Source organism: Tiliqua scincoides, chromosome 3 (assembly GCF_035046505.1).
Source record: "Tiliqua scincoides isolate rTilSci1 chromosome 3, rTilSci1.hap2, whole genome shotgun sequence".
Lineage (NCBI taxonomy): Eukaryota > Metazoa > Chordata > Lepidosauria > Squamata > Scincidae > Tiliqua > Tiliqua scincoides.
The window spans coordinates 58063023-58085808 of record NC_089823.1 but is presented as its reverse complement, the minus strand read 5'-3'; the positions used below and the strand labels follow the sequence as shown (position 1 = coordinate 58085808).

General features: G+C 44.4%; 1 long non-coding RNA gene across 1 annotated transcript; it reads right to left on the bottom strand.

Annotated features, from left to right (window-relative positions):
* Positions 1-1632: 1632 nt before the first annotated feature.
* Positions 1633-22372, bottom strand: LOC136646045 (uncharacterized). Its single transcript, XR_010794192.1, has 3 exons — positions 22327-22372; positions 3629-3799; positions 1633-2062 (listed from the first exon to the last, which is right to left on the bottom strand). It is a non-coding gene; the product is annotated as an uncharacterized lncRNA (long non-coding RNA).
* Positions 22373-22786: the final 414 nt, after the last annotated feature.

Genomic DNA, 22786 nt, shown 5'->3' with positions numbered 1-22786 from the left:
AATGTTGATTCTTGCTGTCTACGCTGTCAAGCAAGGGAATCATATAAGATCATGAATGACTGCACATGTTCATAAGGGACAGGCAATGAGTAAAATATTTAGAGCACCATCTTATTCTTTACTAGTGCTGTGACTGCTGCACTGGCGCCAGCTATTGGATAAGCACTCTGCGAGAGTGTGCCATTTGTGGAACATGTGATGGAGCAGGTAAGCTCCCACTGGGCGGTGGAGGGGTGGGGAGAGGATGAAACGGGGGAGAGGAGGGGAAGGGTGTAAGAGGGTGGGGCAGGCGAGAGGTGAGTGGATCAGGCCTGGGAGGGGGTGGGATTGATGGCACTGGCACACACCGTATCCCATTCCTCTTTCAAACCTTTTCTGCCAACCTGAGGCTGCTTGGACTTGTGCCAGTGAATTAGCAGGCACAGGTCCCAATATATCTGTCGCACAGGCTGGGGCTTTCCCCAGGGCAGGAGGATCAATGCTACCTTATCTTGAGAGACCTCCAGCCTGCTGCTTGCCAGCACTGGATACAGTGGGTCAAGTGGCCCTGCTGCATCAGTGCTGATTAGGATTGGGCTTCTCTCCTGCTCATGAGGCTCCCAGAGGCAGCTGGTGGGCCACGGAGGAAAGCAGGATGCTGAACTAGATGGGCTTTTGGACTGATCCTGCAAAGCTTTTTTATGTTCTCATTGTTTCATTACATGCTTTGACACTTTCTTAAATATGCTCAACAGATCACTGTTTGGAAAGTATGAATAGGAGAAATGGCTCTGAATTGAATTTGCCATTCTCCTGAAGCTTCTATACTTGCCCAGCTTTATAAGGAAATGAATCTGAGAGAGAGAGAGAGAGAGAGAGAGAGAGAGAGAGAGAGCTATTTGTCCTGCTCAATAGTTCCTTACATCTGAAACCAACACCAATTCCACTAACACCAATGTCATAGAATTCCCCATCAAGTTTGATGTTAAATATATAAAGGAGGAAGCGGGGGGGGGGGGGCGGGGAGAGCTGGTGCTGGTGGAGTCTCCCTTTCTGGTTAATAATATGCCCAAGGAAGTGTTTTTGGGAAGTCATGACTTTGGGCATTTTAATGAGTACTGAGGCCGGCTTCTGTTCCCGTTTGCACATTACAGAGTGGCCTTTTGTGGCTGTAGGAATTAAAAACCATTCAAATGTTATTTCTGAAAGATGTTGACATTAGAAGCAACATTTGCATCTACTATGCATGATGGTTGGAAATGAGCAATAGAAGCAAATCAAATACCACACCAGTAAATGAAGCAGAGTACACTTAATCCACATAGTAAAAGCCACGTTGACACCAGTGGCTAGTTTTGCAACAGTGTTATAACAGACCCATGAAAGAAAACAAAATGCAGAATAAGATACTTTAATCATTATGACAGATGTTTTTGCCAAACATTCAAATATACATATCAAGGAAAACAAGCTTTGAGAGATTTATTATCCATTTTCCCTACTACATCGTAATTCATCGTATTAAACAGGAAACCATGTATGCCATGTCTGTTGAAACATCTATTTTTACATCTGCTCTGTCGCTTTCATACTATGCTTAAAACAGTGAAAACACTGGCTTTTCTCTTAGTACAAGAAAAACAAACTGCGCTTTTAGGAGTTAGACAAGGTACTGAAACTATTCATTGTTTTATGTGTGTGTGTGAGAGAGAGACACACAGAGACAGAGACAGTACATATGCAAACTTGTTTTTTCTATCCTGTCTTTAAATCAGTTCATTGGGGAAAGGAAACTACATAACTGATATTTCATGAAATATATTTTGTAACTAAATACTTGACAGATAATTTTTCAAGATAACATATATGTAGGTGATACAATTAGCTGGATAGAATAGGCTGGTTGGATTTTTGGTTAGCTATCTAGTAGACGTATGGGCAGCCCAAGAGCCTAGCAAGCTCCATTGCAAAATGTGTACAGTAAAGAGGAATGATAGCATAGAATATCATTGTTGGTTTCCTGAAATCTTGTTTTAGCAGGATGTGTATATGTGGCCTTGCTGGATGATCTTCTCCAGAAGAGCTGTAGAAGACATAGAATAGTTTTCACAAAATAATGTAAATAAGTTGTAAACTTGTGTCTGGACTGTACCACTTAAGAAGGAAAGTGACATAACAGAATGTCAAATAACAGAATGTCATCCAAAAATATTCCTACACAAACAGCCCAATCCTATCTCCTGCAGGCCCAGAGGAACAGCGCTGCTGGCACTGACAGACCAGACAGCCTAGAAGAGGTAAGTAAAGTACATTTTTACTTGCCTCCCTATTGGCTGCCTGGCCTCCAATGAGTCTCCTCAGACCTATGCCAGGTGTTTAGCTGGTGTAAGTCTGGGAGGACTCAGGTAGCAGGTCTTTGCAGGGTATAGGATGCAGCTTGCACGGTAGCTGCCAACATCCTCCCACTCCTTCTGCCAGCCTGACCCATTACCTAGCCTGATCCACCCTAATATCCCTTCCACCCCCCCCCCCACACTGCCCCCACTGACTAATCAATGGCAGGGGAGATTCTGCTGGCTGGTGTCACCCATATATGGCATCTGAGATTTGGTGTGGCAACAACAGCCTGCAGACAGCAGACTGCCTGTCACGCCAGTACCTCGGGTCTTACAGGGGCAGGTCATGAGATCCACCAGCATAAGGTTCGGATAGGACTGGGCCATTAGAAAACTAGGATGCCATGGAAACAGCTAAGCTGGAAACCTTCTCCTTGACATCTAATCTCTAATGTCCCAAGACATTTCAGCATTTGGAAGACCATATGAGGTCCCACCTGCAGACAGACAATGTACAGTATGAATACAGTTTGACACAATTGATCATGAGGTGTTGGTGACCCAGCTAGAAGCTGTGGTAAGAGTTCATGAACTTTTTTTGGAATGGTCCCATGATTGGCAGGTTACAGCTTTTTTGGTCTCTTCCAATCCATTCTATTCGAAGTAAAATGTGAACTACATATAACAGTTACCACTTTAATGGCGAATTTGATGCTTCAAAGATGTAATTTTCCAACACAAAATCAGTGCAGCAGTAAATACTGTCTACCTCTGCATCATTGACCTGATCCAAGACAGAGTCCTATGCAGTTATACTAGAACAGGGCTAGTACAAACTTTTTGGCAGGAGGGCCACATCATCTCTCTGACACTGTAGCGGGGGCCAGGAATAAAATTTGAATAAATTTGCATAAATGAATATATTAGAGATGGAACTTAGATTAATGAATGAAGGTCTTGCAATAGCTCAAAGCCTATAAAACACCTTGCACAAAGCAAGGCCGGTGTTTCCTTCACTGCTGGAAGAATGAAGAATTGAAGAATGAAGTTGCTGATCTCTTGACTAAAATATGCAACTTGTCCCTGAAAATGGCCACGGTGCCAGAGGATTGGAGGATAGCAAATGTCATACCAATCTTTAAAAAGGAAAGAGGGGGAACCCGGGAAACTATAGGCCAGACAGCCTAACATCTATACTGGGTAAGATGGTGGAATGCCTCATCAAAGATAGAATCTCAAAACACATAGACGAACAAGCCTTGCTGAGGGAGAATCAGCATGGCTTCTGTAAGGGTAAGTCTTGCCTCACAAACCTTTTATAATTCTTTGAAAAGGCTGAGAGCAGTTGCGTTGGGCCAGCATGGGCTCCAGCAAGTCTTTGAAGGGCCAGAGACTCATTGGAGACTGGGGGCTCCCTGCAGGCCGGTTTGGGAGTCCTCAAGGGCCACAAGTGACCCCCAGGCCGGGGTTCGGGCACCCCTGTACTAGAATAAAAGAGAAATAAAATTGCACCATCATGTGATAAATATGCAGATTGGATTTCAGCATAATCATCTGGAGAGTTCAACAGCATCAGAATATTAATTGAATTCCAATCTACTTCTCCATTCCATGTGGATATGGGTCCACCAGCTAAGGTCAACTACAAACTATTGTAGACTGAAGTAATTATATCAACAATCTCTATATTTGCATCTTCAGGTGGTGGTCACAACCAGGGATGCTTTCATTAAACCATCTTGAGTACTGCTAAAAAGAATTAGCTGATGCAAGATGAAGGGACAAGCTTCAGTCACTAGGCATGCTCCAAGACATGCATAACATGCGCACATGGGGGTTTGGACATGTGCAGGGACCTAGGTCTAGTGGCTCATTATACGCCTCAAATGAACTGCATTTAATAACTGAGCTGAGCAAGACAAAGGGCACAATCCAGAGAAGTACTTGGGCTGGTGCAAGTCCCTTGTGCTGGCCTAAGAGGGTCGCAAACATGCCATAAGACACGTTTGCACCTCCTCGTGAGTCAGCAAGGCCGGTGTGTGGAGGCGTACCGGCCTGTGGAGACTGGCACAAACCTCTATGCCAACAGAGGCACCGAGTCATGCATCAGCCAAGCTCAGCGAATGCAAGACTCTGGGCTGGGTGGGGAGGAAGCGGGGAGGAGGTGGGAGGGAGGTGTTCTGGGGCAGGAGCAGGGTGAGCAGTGGACAGCCTTGGGGGTGGGCAGGTGGGGAGTTGGAGGTGGGGCTGGGACCTGGCAGTTATGCTGGATCCCAACCCCCGTTCCCAGGGTGTTTGGAGCAGCTTCAAGCCACTCCACTCTCCTCGGACCTTGTGCCACCTGAGGAGGTGACGCAAGTCTGAGGAGACCCATTGGGGCCAGGGTGCCTTTCCCAGAGGTAAGGGGAAAAGTTTCCCCTTACTTCTGGCTGAGCCACTTTAGGCTCCTATCGTGTGCTGGATACAGTGCAAGCCTCTTGGCTTGCCTGTTCCAGTGCAGGATAGGATTGCGCCCAAAGTCATGCAATGCCATTTATTGGGGGAAGTATCCCGATCACCCAATTAAAGAGGTGGTCGGAGTTTGTTTGGCCCTGGCCAGGACACTCTGAGAGTCCAGCCCCTCCCCAAGGGGGAGGTGAAGGGGGCTGGGTCTAGCAGCCACGGCAGACCTTTTAAAAGGGGACGAGACCCAGCCCTCTTCCTCCTTGTGCACGTGGGCACCATGGGAATACCTGCCCGCCCGCCCTAGAGGCAGTTTGAGTTTAACTGGTCACTGTTTGGGGCCGGGTAGGAATTTTTTGCTGCCTGCCAAGACTGGCCGAGGGGCAGGCAGTTTTTTCGCCTACCCCAGACTGTTATGGGCCTGGGGCTTACACCCCCCCTGTTTGCAAGCTGCCATTGGTCACTTTAAGAGGGCTGGTGGTGCGGGTTAGGAAGCGTGAATGGGACTTTGGCATGCACCTTCAGGCGGCATAGGCAGGGCAGAACCCTATTTCAGTCCTCAGGGGCTTGGCGGCACGAGGACGTGGACGGTGCCCTGGCCGGGACCGCGGGGCACACCTCAGAGGCTCAGCAGCTCGAGGTGGCGCAGTCTGCGGTCCGGCTGCCTTCCCCTTAAGGGATAGGCATGGATGAGACGCGCCGTCCCAGCAGCGGGGCGCGACTCGGAGTCGGGTGCATGCCTGCCTGGGGGCAGAGGTTTCTGGTACCGCCCAGAGGTCCCTCCCCGCACCACAGGGGCTTTCGCTGCCTCAGATGCTGCAGGTCTCAGCCTCTGCTTCTCTTGGTAACATGAAATAAAGTTGCCCTTTCTCCCATATCTGTTGTCTCGAGTGTTCATTGGACAGTGCGGAAACAAAATATACAATAAGGGAGGAGGGAATCAGAAAATATGCAACACAATATGCTCACACACAGAGCTATGCCTTAAATAGTAGCAGTTGCTAGGCAATGCAAGAAAAGGGAAATTCCTGGAAAGAGAAAAGATGCATATGTATTCAAAATGAAGAAGGAGAAGGAGAAGGAAAAGGAGAAGGGAATAGGATACTTATGGGAAGACATTGGTGTCCAGGGGAATCTTACCCAGAAGGGACAGGATAATAGAAAATCAGAGTTTGTGTGTTTTGGGGAGCAGGTGATGAGGGGGAGGAAGCTGGGAAAGGAAGGGAGAGAAACTTGAAAGAATCAAGCGTTCCAGCTGCAAGACCTGCTGCCATAATGGGAGACAGTTTTGGGCCTTATGTGTGTTGTCAGTATGACTGCATGACCCACTCCCTCTGCCAACTTACCTGGATTGGCACAGGCTGGACTCTGCAGTGGCTGGTATGCAGAACCTTTGGCCATTTGCACCAGTGGCTCCAGAGCACCTGATGTTGCTGCCCCTTTGTGCCATAGTAAATGACTTTATGACAGCCATTCGCAAGACCTGCTGCCATAAACAGGAGCCAGGATTGGGCCTGATGTGTGTTGTCAATATGACTGCACCCAAGACACAGAAAATACAATAGCAAGGCCACTGGTGAGTTGGGCTAGTATCCAAGGTTATCCATCCATTTTGGCTGGGATGGTTTTTTGCTGAGGCTTGGGTTGATGCAGGAGCTGTGAGGTTACTTAGGTAAGAGGCAGTCATCTTACAGAGCTGAACAGTTTCAAAAGTGAAGGACCAATAAAGGGCTGAAGAAGAAAACTTCTACTTCAAGAAGTAATGGGGGCAGGGAGGCTGTGAGAGGGGAGGTACACAGCGGCGATGGCGTGCACCGGATCCTATCCCTCTTTCCTTCAGCCAATCTTGCCCCTTTGTCTCCTCAGACTCTCCTCAAAAACTCTAGTGCAGGTCCAAGGACACCCATTGCGGAGCAAGAGGCTTACAGAGCGTAAGGGGATTTAAATTACCTTTTTGCCTCAGAGGCCTCCTGATCTGCTCAACCCCCTGCTGGATACAACGTGCCCATTTCTGGTGCAGCTGCCGGAGGAGGGCAGCAGGGAAGAATTGGGCTCTGTGTCTCTAAGGGCGCAATCCTAACCAACTTTCCAGCACTGACATAGCTGTGCCAATGTGGCATGTACTGCACCCTGCAGTGGGGAGGAAGTCAAGGAGGTCTCCTAAAGATAAGGGCATGTTTGTTACCTCACCTTGGGGTTGCATTGCATCTAGGTCAGTGCTGGAAAGTTGGTTAGGATTGCGCCTTAAGGCTGCAATCCTATACACGCTTACCTGGGAGTCAGTCCCACTGTACTCAGTGGAACATACTTCTGGGTAGATAAGCCTAGGATCGTGTTCTAAACCCCTATAAAACACCAGCTCTTGTTAGTGACTCTCCTGTGTTCTGCAGAAACTCTCCAATGTGCCATGTCCATCTGACAAGAACACCCTGAGGGTTTCCTGGCATGAACAGAATGTCTTCCAACTATTGTTCTCGTTAGCATAGGAGTTTCTGTCCAATGCCTATCGTGCCATATCCCACACAGTCTACCAGTTTAATTATATATCCCAGGAATGAATTAACTGACTACCAAGCACAAGCATCCTGTACTGGCTCTCTTACTCATCCTGGAAAAAGGATAACTGCAATATAATGACCCATGCTTAATAATAGGCATGGCTATTCAGCAGAATATGAATCAGCATGGGAAGGAGAATGAAGGTGAGATTTTTCCAGCCCTTAACAAAGGTGAGGTGTCAAGTGCACATGTCTGTGAAGTGTAATGTTCACACAGTTTCACATTTCATTTGCTGGTCCTCTGGTGTGAGTACAATGCTGCTAAATCGACGTGGAGCAAAAATAGGGTTTTTTAATGGAGAATAAAACCCTTAATTGGTATAAGCTGCCACAAATGTGACCACTAAAGTGGTGCTACACGTGACGCATAATATGGCAAACTTATTGTCATGGAACCCAGAAAGGAGAGCAAGCGAAGGCTGCAGTCCTAAAGGTCATTAAAAATGGATAGTAGACACCAACAGGAAGATATACTCCTTAATTAGCTGCACATGCATGTTAAAGAAAGATACAAGGCCTGGAGCAATTGACTACGTCTTCTAGTCACTACACATATTTCTTGAGGGAGGCCCAGCTGACACTTCAGAACCATGAAATAACATTTTCTTTAGGAGTAAGAAGATCTTTTTATTTTGAAGGGCAAATATATATTATATCCACAATACGCAGCATAATAGCAATTCCAGATACTTTGATTTTACTTTTGGACTGTTCACATAGTTCAAGAAAAACACAGTATTCCCAGCATTGTATTTCTTGTTTTTATATGTGTTTCCTGTAAGGCACTCCCCAGAATATCTGCTTTTGATGTCATAAGTTACTATAATATAGTTGAAATTAGCTTTAAATTCAATTCAGTGTTGTTTTTTAAGTAAATGAAAATATAACTTTGTTTAACTTATGGCCCAATCCACACTAACCCACACTACTGTGACCCACTCCACACTAAATTGTAAAGTGTTTGCGATCGCGCAAAGGCCAGGCATGCTGGCAGGAAGGCCAGAACCTTCCCACTGAAGCCGGAGGTTGCAGTGATGGCCACTGGACCAGGTCAGTCCAGCTCAGGGACAGGGAAAGGGTGGAGGGGATTGGATGGGTGGGGGAAGGTGGCAATGGGGCAAAGTGGGCAGATCAGGCCCAGGAGTGGGTGGGATTGGTAGCACCAGGATAAGCCAAATCCTAACTCCCTTCCCCCAATATGGATCAACACAGACTTGAGCCAGTGATATCACTGGTGCAGGCCAAATTAACTCTTTATGGCTGCTGCAGCTTGCCCAAGAGCAAGGGGACAAATGTCTCCTTACCTTGAGGAGACCTTCAGCAGCCAAAAACGCCCCGTAGGATGCAGTGCAGCCTGAATAGGTGCTGCTGCATCACTGCGCAGGGATTTAGTTAGGATTGGGCTGTTTGCTTCAAAATAAGGTCCAAAGGACTAGAAATCTCAGAGCTGCTTGAACATTTCATTTTGAAGGTCTTACCGCTATTGTGTCAGGCGTGGTGTACTGGTGGGAGAAAGGATGGCAGTGGACAATCTGACAGCTCAGTCACAGGTGGTCCACCCACATGCCTGGGTGAAACAATGCTTTGTGTAGCAGGCTGGGGAATGCATCAGGTTGGAGGGATGTCATGCTTGCCATGTTCTCTGACCCAACACCTGCCTTATTGTTCCACCCAGCTGCTGCCCCTGTTCTCATGCACTTTCCTTGGAGATTTGAGTATGGCATGGCTTAACTCCTCTCTCTCTAGTGCTACTGCTGAAGATCATAGCAGTGGCCATAAGCTTTGTGCTCCGCAATGGGTCTCCTCAGACCTGCACCAGCTCTGTAGCTAGTCCAAGAAAGGGGCGGGAAGGCTGCTACAAGAGGGGATAGGATCTGGCACACACCATCACCGCCAGATCTACTCAATCCTGCAGCTTCCCTACTCCTGTTCCTCCTCCTCCCCACCCAGTTTCACCACCTCCCTGCCCCCTACCCCTGCTGTTACCTTACATGGTCTGGCAGGCATGGCAGGAACCAGTGACAGAAAGCAAGTGCTGCTACGTTGTGCAGCAGCACTTCCAAAACAGCCACCAACTGAGCACTGTGCACTCCGTCGGCAGCCATTTTGCAACAGCTGAAGCCTTTTCTGGAAACAAAGCATTGAACTTTGTCTTTAATCATTTTCAGAACTGTCATAGATGGAATGTAGTATATGGTAGTATATTATCTTGTACTCCAGGAGTGCCGTTTTATCTGGTTTGGGATAAAATTAGGATTTCCGGCCGTTGTATGTGGTTAGTATTTTAGTTTGGAATGTTTGTTTTAATTCAAGGTTTGCAAGAGTCACATATCTAAACACATATTTGAAGCTGGGTTCCTGTCTGGAGAGCAAAGAGCAGCACCAGTCATGTGGTTATTTCAAGGAATGATGATATAAGGCCACAGATTCCTTGGAAGGTCAGACTTTCAATTCAAAAGTCATGTAATTTATCCTAACGTGATTCATGGAGTTCAATTCTTGAAATTTGAATGGAGAGCTGATTACTTCTTAAATATGAATGGAGTCTTCCAGTCCTCAAAATTTCAGTCCAAGCACCCTAGACCACTGATATTTCACCCTTTTCCATCTCACAGCACACTGGCAAAGCCGTAAAATGTTCAAGGCACACCATCGGTTTGTTGACAATTGACAAGGCACACTGTGCTGTCAATGGGGAGTTCACATCCTCCAATGATCCTACTAATAAAGGACCCTCTTCCAAATTCCCGCTGCGCACCTGGGGACCACTTGTGGCACACCTGTGCGCCATGGCACAGTGGTTGAAAATGGCTGCCCTAGACCCCAATCTCCCCTTTCTTCTCCTGGATTCCTCTGGGAAGGAATCTAGCTACATCCCTTTTCACCCTTCCCTCCCCCCCACATGTTTCTACTTTGCTCTGTCCCTTCTCCTTCTAAGGAGTCCTGCTCTCCTCCCCCCTCTTTTTCTTCCCTACTTCTAACAGATTTCCTTAAGGCTCAGTTGTTTTGACTATTTATGTTAATTCCTGTTTAGGGTTAAAAGTGAATGAGTCAGTTCAGACAGTTTCAGTTCAAACCCCTGCTCTGGTTCTTTGAGCGCTTCTAGTGCACTGCTGCACACCACCTTCACTCCATCTCCATTTCCCTTTCCTCAGCAAATGACAGGATGTGCCATTGGCCAAAACACTGCATCCTTGCACACAAATCTTTTCCCCCCTGTATGCACATGGTACATGTGTTTTAAAAGCACTGCCAGTAACAGCCTGGGCTCTGAGAAACAATGTTGCAAGTGGCACCTTGTATCACTCTTGAATTACATGTGTTCATACACTCAGGGATATGGCCAGATTATTGCAGAAATGTTCTGTTTTCTGTCTCTCTCTCTCCAAGCTGACTGTGCTGCCAAAAAGTAATTTTGCACCTGTGCATATGGTTTTTGTGTAAACAGGGTAGGTTTCCACCATAAATTGTCAAATCAGACCAGATTAGTGAGAAATATAGCCTTCCTGACCATATTTAAATAACTTGTTGGTAGATATTTACAACCACAGCTGGCGCTGACCAAATAGCAACAACAAATATTTCATTAAACTATGAACCATTTGATTTTTGCAATGCTCTCAGACATTTGGGATTTGTATTAATGTTTTAATGTTTTTTATTAAAAGAAAGAAAGAAAGAAAGAAAGAAAGAAAGAAAGAAAGAAAGAAAGAAAGAAAGAAAGAAAGAAAGAAAGAAAGAAAGAAAGAAAGAAAGAAAGAAAGAAACTTTCTGAGTAACTAAAAGTAAAGATGAAATTCTGAGCCCAATACAGGTGCCATGATTGTTGCTTGAAATTGGCTAGGGAATGGTTGGATACTGGATGTGGATAACAGAGGATTGGTGTAGCAAGCCAGTGTGGCATACGTATTGCTTGGTGTGGAGACAGTGGATAGAGACACTTTCCCCTTCTCTCTCCCCCAACACTAGAAATGTTGTAGCAATGATGGAAGAGGAATATGCCTTCATCTCTGGTAGGCCATTGTAAGAAGCAAGATGCTAGATTAGATTGGCTTGATCCAGTAGAGCTCTACATGTGCTCTTCTATACTGACAACAGTGATGAACTTAGCTTCATGACATTGGCTGAAATCCTCAATCAGCAATGAAACACATAGCACAAGCCTAACAAAGTCTTCCTGCAGAGGCTTCTGCGACAGAGTGTTGCAAGTATGTCATAAGGCATATTTGCGACAATCCCTGCGCCATCTCACCAGCACAGCATCTGAGCCCCTGGCCACTGGCAGAGGTAAGCAGAGCGACCAGCAATGCAGGGGCTGAAAGTGCAGCACTCTGACAATGAGTTATTCTAGTATTTTCTTATCTATGTGCCTGCAACATGCCACGTCTTTCTGGAACTGATGGTTCTGAAAGCTCATAGGGCTGTTTTAATTTGTTAAAAGAGTTTTTCTTTTAATTTACAGTGTATTATAATTTACAATATACTTTTGCTGCTCTAGGAAGTCCTCCAGATCTCTACTTTATTTTTGGGTGGTTATGATTTGCCTCCAAAATGATAGGCAGTCAGACACCTGAGTTTGCTCTTAGCCCATCTAAACAACAGCACTTCCAAAATATACAGGACACTATCCAAGTAAAGTTCAGCATAAGTCCCATCAATTTAAATGTGAGAAGTAAGCATGTGCTTAAATCTGTCCCACTAGAATAAGAGCGCATTAAAAAAAAATTGGCTGCATCATGCACATGAAGTGGAAATGTTACTCTTTGTATTGACGAAGATTTGTTAATGAAGTAGTTCATGACTCATCTCTGGTTTCAGTCACTCTCAAGCCAAAACCTCAACTTCCTTTCACTACTTGTATGAACAAGTGATGCAATGCTTTCAATTAAAGTCTAGAATAATGAATTATTTGCCTAGAGCAACCTAATTGCAGTGATTCCTGTAAGTGAGACACATGATTTGCTCTAACAAAGCTACCACAGTAGTAACAGTATCACTGGACGGACTTTATGAAAACTTGCATTGTTTCCATCACCGCCACGAATACTATCACCATCACCATTAATCCTCTCCACACTTTCATTTTTTTTTTCGTCATTGTATCCAGTGTTATAGACCTGTATAGAAAAGAATTCCAGTAGAATTTACTTCCAAATACTGTGTTTATGATCTGGAAGTTGGTTAAATTAATATGAGTCATACATCTAAGAGTTTGGTTTAATGAGATATATAAATACTTCTGAAGTGATCCAACATTCTGGTATTCTACTCATCCATTGTCCCCTTTTGGAATGGAGGATTACGCATGTAGTATCACAGGTGTGACACTTCCACAGGTTTCCTTCAATGTTATGAACTTAAGAAAAGGCCTATCTGGCACCCTGTTTTGCACTATGGCCCACCAACTGCCTCTGGGAAGCCAACAAGCAGGAGAGAAAGGCATAAGAAGAACCCCGCTGGATCAGGCCAAAAGCCTATCTAGTTCAGCTTCCTGGATCACACCACCAAATGCCCCAGGGAACACACAAGACAACAAGAAACCAGCATCCTGGTGCTACTCCCTTGTATCTGGCTTTCTGAGGTAGCCTAAATCTAAAACCAGGAGGTTGCACATACCCATCATGGCTTGTAACCTGTGATGAACTTTTACTTCATAAATCTATCCAATTCCCTTTTAAAGGCATCTTGACCAGATGCCACCACCACATTTTGTGCAAGACTAAGTAAAGAAGTATTTTCCTTTGTCTGTCCTAACTCTCCCAACACTCAATTTGAGTGGATGTCTCCTGGTTCTGGTGTTATATGAGAGGAAAAAGAGTGTATCTCTCTCTATCCATTCTATAGATCCCCTGCATAATTTTGTATGTCTCAATCATGCCCCCCCTCAGGCGCCTCTTTTCTAGACTGAAGAGCCCAAATGCTGTGGGCTTTCTTCATAAGGGAGGTGCCCCAGTCCAGTAATCATTTTGATTACTCCCTGAACCTTTTCCAATTCCAAAGCAAGGAGGCAGACTTCTCTCTTGCCATTGCTCCCCCGCAACTGACAATCAAATGTCAGTTGCAGCTGACAGTCAAAGGTATACTACTGCTGCTGATGTTCTCTGTTTCTTTTAGAAATCCTAAGGAAGGAAGAGGTATTTTAAACGTATAGAAAAATAAAGAGGAGTTAAAACTTTTCCAGCCTTTCAAAGGGAAATGAAAATACCACACGGGTTGCAATTTAATGTTAGAAAAGTTGCAAGGAAAAATATACCACAGATAATAAACACATGGAAGTGAAACAGGATCAAAGTGTGTGGCCTCATTTAATTTCTGTAAAGGCACCATTGAAACCTTGGAAAGTTACATTTGGACACATAATGAGAGGCAAAGGTTTGTGTATATTCGTTTGTTTGTTCATTCATTCATTTATGTAACATGCCTCCATTCTAACACTTTGCTACTATAGTTACTCATTTGCTTATACAAACATAGATTCATTCAGGTGTTCAATTGTCTTGGCAAAGAAAGAAAGTTGTCTAGGTAATTAAAAATAATGTTTTGAAATAAAGCATTCTACAGATTATGGTCCAAATATCATTGCAAACAACAGTGGGCTTAATGCCAGTGCTATACAGAAGATAATCCCTGCTTTCTACCCTGCCAGATGGATGATCGGTACAGATGACAACAATGGGGACTGTTTGGGGGGCTGGGAGTCAGTTACCAAGTATTCTATACACAGGCACTGCATAGTGCTCTTCTGGGAACACAGGACGAAATACGTGGACGGCCCAATCCTACGTAACTCCCCACACACTATGCAGCTGCGCCATGGCACCATCTGAATCATGTGAGGGAGTTTAGGGGGCCTCCTTGCGCCATCTGTTCCCTTGCGCCAGGATAAGCCCATTTTGGCCCACTGGGTCTACTTGGTTCTTCAGCAGCTCTATACTGGCGCAAGTGTGTGTGAACCGATGTCATGGGATCAAGGCCTTGAAGAGGGTTAGGACATTGGTGTATGTTGCTGCCCTCAAAGCTGCCCCCTTTCAAGCCCCAATCCACTCTCTTCCCTACCCTGCCTCCTCTCCCCTCCTCCTTCCAACCCCTTGCATGAACCCACTGGCACTTGTGGGTGTCCCTGGTCTGCTGGCATGTGGAGCTAGCTGCTCACTGCTTGCAGTAACAGCGAGGCCACACTGAATGACTTGTCACCTTTTGTGGCAGCTGTAAAAGGCCTTGTGCTGCTAGAATGAGGATTCTGGAGGCACAAGGCCATAATAGGATTGGGCTGTAAGTTTTTCTGTGCGCAAGAAAGCTGTTTTTGTACACAAATGTCCCTTACTGCTATGGTGGGGGAAAAGACAGGATTGTTCTCCTAGTCATAAGATTGTCTGTGATATGTTCAGAAGCCTTCTGAGAAGTGTCACTCATCTTAGCAAAACTCATTTGGCTTCCAGTGTAAATTCTCAAGAGCCCTACAATTCACTTTGAATTTCTGGTATTGTGAAATTTCCATGCCAACTTAAATCCATGTTCCTACATAACATGTTCCTGGGTGTGGCATAGCACAGCTCATTTCTTGTTCTTCATTACAGTTATACTTTATGAGCAAATACAGATAAAGTAGGTCCTTCTCTGACAGCATTCCTTTGCTAAAATGTTCCTGAAAATTCCCTGCGATGTTGTCTAGAGGGAGCTCTTGCCTTTTTTATTTGCACAGTATTTTTCATAGTATGCACAAGAAATCAATTTTAACTGCCATTCTTACAGATTACAGAATAGTCAACATTTTCATGAATTAAAAGAAATTTCAGGGATTAAAGAGATTGTAATTATGCTTGAATCAATAAAATGACTGAGGGCCCAATCCTATCCAATTTTCCAGGGCCGGTGCAGTGGTGTCAGTGGGATGTGAGCTGAATCCTTTGGTGGGGAGGAAATCACAGAGGCCTCTTTAAGGTATGGGAACATTTGTTCCCTCACCCCGGGGTTGCACTGGTGCTGGAAAGTTGGATTGGGCTGTCAGCTAATAAAATATTCAGCATTGAAAATATTCAATAAAATGATTCAGAACTTCAGCTCAACGTTTGGGTTCTGACAGGATGAAAATCTGGCATAGCTTTACCTACTGTACATTTAAGTCTGTATCTATGACCCATTTCATCATTTCAAGGTTTATTTCATATAAACATTATTTTTTTTTTTTACAATACCTTACTGTCCTTGCTGTCAAAACTTCAATTAATCTTTGAAAAATATCACATTAATAAGTTGACTTTTGGATGGGTTTTGAGAGGGAATTGCACTTGCTAGTGAATTATCTGTGCTGAAAACTGAACAGGGAAAGTGCATCCCTTTCTGGTTCTGTTATTTGTTTCAGCAGCTTTCAACACCATCAACCATATTAACCTTCTGGGCAAATTGACCAGTCCTTTTTGACTGAGACTCCAGTCCTTTTTGGAGGGCCCCAGAAGTTGGTGCTGATAATCCTCAATACTGTGGACTTTGGCTTATGGTGTCCTACAGGGTTCTATCTTATTCCCCATACTTTTTAACATCTCCATGAAACAACTATGGAAGGTCATCCAGGGGTTTAATGTGGGATATCATCAGTTTGTCGATGACACAGGGGCTATAGGGCAGGAGGTCTGGCTCAGTTGGTAGAGCTGCCGCCTTGTATGCCTGAAGATCTGAGGCTGCCAGTTTGAAACAACCGGAAGTACCTGAGAACTGACCACATGCTGATATACTGATGAGCTGACCCTCGGTGGCAGAGAGGAGTTGCCGCAAGTGGAGTGTGGGAGGCGAAGGGCCAGAGAGAGGCCAGACCGGGAAAGAATCCAGCTGGAACGAGGAGTTCTATGAAAGACTAGAACTATTCAATTGTAAAAATCCTTACAAGGGTTTAGAACAGCCTGCCTATGTAAACAGCCTTTGATTAAAAGTCTGAGGAAAAATCTGACGACCAAAGAAAGGCGGTATATAAATACCTGTATAAATAAATAAATACATCCCTTTATCATGCCCGGTTAGGAAGCATAGAAGTTTTGAACCAGTGACTGGAATCAGTGAAAGACTAGATGAGGGTAAACAAGCTAAAATTAAATCCAGACAAGACAGAGATTCTCCTGATTTAGGGAATCTGCTGGGGTAGTGTTGGTGTGTCAACCTGTTCTTAATGGGGTCGCACTCTCCCATAAGGATCGGATGTGCAGCTTGGGAGCAATGCCTATCCCTGTATCCAGCTAGTTAGCCAACCAGCCAGCTATCACATTAGAACCCTACCAAAGCCTTTCAACCTGCTTGTAAATTATGTTCACTATGTCACATCTATTCTCTAAAGTGAAAGCACAATCCTAACTGGCCGGTCCACCAATGCAACGGCTACTGCACCAGCAGATGTCACAAACAAGCTGTAAGGCATGTCACAATGCCCAACGAGTAAGCAGCACTGGTGGGTAGGCCTGCACCATCCTGCTGATGCTACACCCAAGGAATCTGCTGAGGCATAAAACTTTGATGAGAACATTACTTAGCTGCTCTAAATATGGTAGCCATGCAGCTCAGCATGCTCACAGAATGCACTTTTGATCTAGAAATTACTCAGGTACAGTAGCTTAATGATCTGGATGCATAATAATCTAAGTGCTTTAACTGCAAATGTGTGAAGTTGTTCAGAGTGTGCAGAGATGTTGAACTGGAGATTCAAATTGCCTTGTGGTCACCACACCATAAACATAATACTTTGTGGGGAACCTTGCTCCTTGAAGCCACACTACTATTGAACGTAAAGAAATGTTCTGGCAATCTCCAAAGACAGGACAAGATATTATTCAAAATCCTTTTAATCCCTACCTTGGGAATCTGTTGTACCTCCTAGAGTGGCGATGCGAAGAGGAAGTTCAATCTTATTTTCAAGTGATGTCCTCTTATCAAGGGGAGAGGAACTGTTCCTTTTCACTCCAGCATGGCATCTTTTCCAGTAGCTCTTGCTGGTGTCTCTACAAGTCCTTTGATTGGGAGTCCTTTGGGGGCAGGGAGCTATTTAATGATTTATTTTACTGTATAAACCACTTTTTGAACTTTTGTTGAAAAGTGGTATATAAATACTATGATTATTCTTAATATTAATATTTTAAGTTTTGTATGCTTACTAAAAAGCTCATTACAAATCTAAGGCCTTTATGCATCCCATTGCAGCCTCTAAGATCACCAATTACTTTCCTCGCCATCTGTGAATCGTGATAATGTCTCTGGAAGCCCCTTGAGATAACTTCATCAAAACCTAAGCATCTTTTGGAAGCACTGTAAGATGTTCATGAAGACTGATATTAATGGCTAGAGCAAAACAAACTTGGAAACTTATTTGAATATCAGTTGGTGTGTACCACAGTGATTGCAAATCACTATGTGTAATGCAGAACTGCAAATCAAAACTTGGTTTGATTCTCATTGTGCTACACAAAATTCTACATAAATGTGAAGTATATTACAACAGGTGTTTTTTTCTTGTGCTGATGTTTTAATGTGCCTCAAAATTCATGGATTGTGGTGCTTCAGATATATATAAAGAGGATGGTAGAACAAGCCTCAACTTTGTCTGCCTATAGTGCTGTAGCATAATAAAATAAGGCAAGATGCCAAACTTTTCTGAGTGGTGAAGACCAGAAGTGATTGTGAGGAGCTCCAGAAGGATCTCTCCAGACTGGCAGAATGGGCAGCAAAATGGCAGATGCGCTTCAGTGTCAGTAAGTGTAAAGTCATGCACATTGGGGCAAAAAACCAAAACTTTAGATATAGGCTGATGGGTTCTGAGCTGTCTGTGACAGATCAGGAGAGAGATCTTGGGGTGGTGGTGGACAGGTCGATGAAAGTGTCGACCCAATGTGCGGCGGCAGTGAAGAAGGCCAATTCTATGCTTGGAATCATTAGGAAGGGTATTGAGAACAAAACAGCTAGTATTATAATGCCATTGTACAAATCGATGGTAAGGCCACATCTGGAGTATTGTGTCCAGCTCTGGTCGCCGCATCTCAAAAAAGACATAGTGGAAATGGAAAAGGTGCAAAAGAGAGCGACTAAGTTGATTACGGGGCTGGGGCACCTTCCTTATGAGGAAAGGCTACGGCGTTTGGGCCTCTTCAGCCTAGAAAAGAGACGCCTGAGGGGGGACATGATTGAGACATACAAAATTATGCAGGGGATGGACAGAGTGGATAGGAAGATGCTCTTTACACTCTCACATAATACCAGAACCAGGGGACATCCACTAAAATTGAGTGTTGGGCGGGTTAGGACAGACAAAAGAAAATATTTCTTTACTCAGCGTGTGGTCGGTCTGTGGAACTCCTTGCCACAGGATGTGGTGATGGCGTCTAACCTAGACGCCTTTAAAAGGGGATTGGAAAAGTTTCTGGAGGAAAAATCCATTATGGGGTACAAGCCATGATGTGTATGCGCAACCTCCTGATTTTAGAAATGGGTTATGTCAGAATGCCAGATGCAAGGGAGGGCACCAGGATGAGGTCTCTTGTTATCTGGTGTGCTCCCTGGGACATTTGGTGGGCCGCTGTGAGATACAGGAAGCTGGACTAGATGGGCCTATGGCCTGATCCAGTGGGGCTGTTCTTATGTTCTTATGAACTTGAAATATATATGTCCTATATGTATGTCCTATATTTCTCACTGATCAACATCCAAATCTAGTTTGTACTGGCAAATGGAGTTATGTGCTTGAGCTAATACTTCAAGATGGGTACTATATGCCCAAAGTAATAATCCATGTAGACCTGCTTCTAATGGAAATATTCCCACTAGCCACATGGCCTCATCTCTGCCATCACTTAGCAGATGGGGACTGGACTATTGGCAGCAAGGCCTTGACAGAGTTCCTTCACAGATGTTCTTGGTTTTGTATTCATGCCTGATTAGATGTGAGCTAAGATTATTTTAGTGTTTTGCTGAGCATTGGCCAAACTATCTCATACCCAAAGAATTAATTTCATTTGCCATCTCAAGGGACAGTTCAATGAACACTTGCTTGGGAGGAAATCCCACCGAACCCCATTCTTTTCAATGGCCTTAAGTGTATTTCACTCTAAGTTGAACTGTAGCTAATAAGTATAAACAGCAACATATTTTTGGAAGGTTTTGTATGGGGATCATAAACATTTGCAAATTCTATAAGTGGAGCCTTTATTGCAAACCACAAAACAAAACAAAAGAAATAGCAGGGTTGCCTATAGTGCTGGGAATTTGATGTGCTACCTTTTCCACTGTAAATAAGTCCCAGATTTTTTTTTTTTGTTTCCATATTGATGGGTTTAAATTGGCAAAAAAAGAACATTTGGAATTTAAAGCTAAGGTTGCTACTGTAGTCATGAGTGGCATCAAGATCAGTCCTTAAGTAAGTAGATAACTGCCTTTTTCAGAAGGTTCAATAGACAGAGGTTCCAGGACAACTGTGTCAATTATATTGTCACATTTTTTTTGTGCTGCCAAACAGGAAGGCCTAACTTTTTGAGAACTCTACTGTAAATAAAAGCATTGGATTTTTTTCCTAACAACATCCTGTTTGTGCCACTGTAATCTTTCATCCCTCTGAGGTCAAGTACCACATACTACAAAATGTTAACAGCAGCACCTTTGATGTTGACATTAATTGGTTTGGAGAACTATCTGGTAAAATGGTTGTTCCAGGCTTTCATGTAACTTGGCAGATCCATCATGTTAACTTCCAAACCATAAACGTTCAAGATTTAGGGCCATGGAGCTGCGTTAGGGAAGACGAAGACAGATTGAATCAGGAAAGGTTTTGCTGAAGAAGTGGGTTTTGAGCAGGAGCATAGGAGCAAAGCAGAGTAGTTTCATGGTATAGTTTTTGCTGGACTGTACCATTTCAGACAAAGAATGGTGTGTCTGAGTGCTCCACCATAGAAACACTTCCTACTGAACATGCAGAACTATTTTGCCAAAGACAAGGGTTCTAACCTTGCCTCAGAATCCTTCCCAAATTTCAGTTATTGCTGACAATGGCTATCATGGGTTTACCTCTGACATCATATTGTAACATCTCATAGAACTTCTTGACTTGCTAGCTTTGATTGTATGGTACAGGAAATATTATTTTAATGTGTGTGGAGGCACACTTTGAACATGCCATTGCCTTACTTGGAGCCTGGCATAGTCAACACAAATCTGTACCACTTGACTGCTCTGGTAATATGTTTTGCCTCTTAACAAATGGGAGAAAAGTGGTACAGTAAGGAAGTTCATTTATATTTGGAGCTTTCATTCTACCAAATGCAAGCCAGAAAAATGGCCAGTGATTGTGAAGCTGCTGCTGAAAAGGCTATTATGGGTTTATATCCAACATCCTCCTGTAACATCTAGTAGAACCTACCTTGTGTCACAACATTATAGTATTTTATGGTTGCCCGGAATCTACACATCATTTGTTCTACCAAGAGAGAATGGGAAAATATGGGACATAGTGATGTCACAACCTAAGTAAATGCCCAATGGACAGCAAGATAAAATTCAGCTGAAGACATTTGTTCCCAGTGTTGGGAAGACCCACTGGGGCTTGACTCAAGTCACCTTCCACTGCCTTCCACAACTTCCACAACACCGCCTTCCACAACTTCCACCGCCTTCCACAAGGCGCCTTCCACAACATCGCCTTATACAACGAGTATAACAGGGGCACTTTCTGAGTCACCAAATCACCCCCTCACAACTCGATAGAACTTGAGCCTAGTCACCCCTCCCCCCAGGCCCGCTATGGCCATGCGGAAAAAAATGGGGCTGCTGCCTGGTGGTATGTGCTTTGAGGGTCCCTTTCAACTCCCCACCCTTCCCTTCCCCTGTGCAATCCTGCCCTGGCCACAGCAAAGGAAATCCCCCCTCACTCCACAGGCATGGCAGGGTGAGGGTACATCCCGGCTTGGCCAGATGGGAGGGTGCAGGGCAGGGGCAGTGCCAGCCAAGTGAACAAGCAAGTGAGGAAAAGCCCACTGCAGCTTGGCAGGGGGAAGTTGGGTTGCATTGGGCTGTAAGCATGTCTCGGCATTCCCTTTAAACATTTCCCCACTGTCCCCCACCCACTTCATCTGCCAGGCAGTAGTGCGGAATGCACTCAGCCCTTCTGCAAAAAAAAAATGTACCTGGAAATTCACCAGCAGGATGACAGGGAAACTCTGCCCAGAGAGGCTTGGGCAAACGTGTGGGTGATGGAAGTCACCCCCCCCCAGCTGTGCCCCTCTCCATCCCACCTGTCAGGGAACAGTGTGGAATGTGCCCATCCCACCCCTTCTCTTCCTAAGTTTAGTTCCTAACTAAATGCACCCAAGCAGACAAAGGAGCATTCTTCAACCAATGGATGCAGAGAAGGACCAGTGGAGGTGCCTCGCTGTCTGGTTTTGTGCAAAACCCAGGTAAAATTGTTACATTTCAAAGAGAGCACAGCAGGTGCAGCATCACAAGACCCAGCCAATTTTTTGGAGTGCAAACAAAAAAAGTTAATGCTTTCGCTCCACCCCCCAGCCCATCTCTGGATTACATAGCGTACACTGCAGCTTCTGCTGGAGCTTGCATGCGTCAAAAGCAGCTTCCCAAATGAACCCAAGAGGTTTTCCTTTGCAAGAGGGAGGCATTGCAACCCATGTCAGTTGGCACGTGACTCGAGTCGTCAGATTGAAATGCGAGTCACAAGTCAGGGGGTGCTGACTTGAGTGTTTTTCAGAGTCTTCCACACGCACAACTCATAAGTCACCGAATCACCCCAAACCATGCATTTTCACGACTTGACTCGAGTTCCCAACACTGTTTGTTCCAAAGAAAGTAAGAAGAAAGACACTGTGAACTTTCTAAGTAATTAAGCGAAGCAACATACATCTCTTCTTTATCTAACAGTCAGAAATGCAGAGCTTGAAATATAAACACAAAAAGATTAAAACAGATTTAGAGAATGACAAGAAGCCAGTTCAGAGTGATACACAGTAAGCCTGGTAGTTATGCTATATGCTTACCTGAAACGTAAACATGGTTCATCTCTCTCTTAATGTTCAACTAGAGTAACGGTTTTTAAAATGGTTTCGTTTTCTTCAGAAGTCAAGCATTTGGCTGGACTTGGCCGTGTGCCACAGATGTTCTCGGCACAACAGATAAGACTATGCAGGCACAATGAATAACCCTTTGTTTTCGAAGAAGAGGAAAAAAACGGGTTGTGTTTTGAAAATTCAGTTTGAAGACTTTTGGAGCAACAGGCTGCACACACACACGCTGGAACAGTATTAGACATCAGATCCCCCAGATATATTATAGAAGATCATTGCTTTAAGCTTAGTTCTCTTATTGTTCTTATGCTTCATTTTAAAACCAGTTTGGTGCCTCAACAAGTGTAACTAACATTAGCCTAAGTGAGTTGTAGTGGTCTAACTGTATTGTAAGGGTCTATGAAGACATAACAACAAATTATAGTCATTTCCG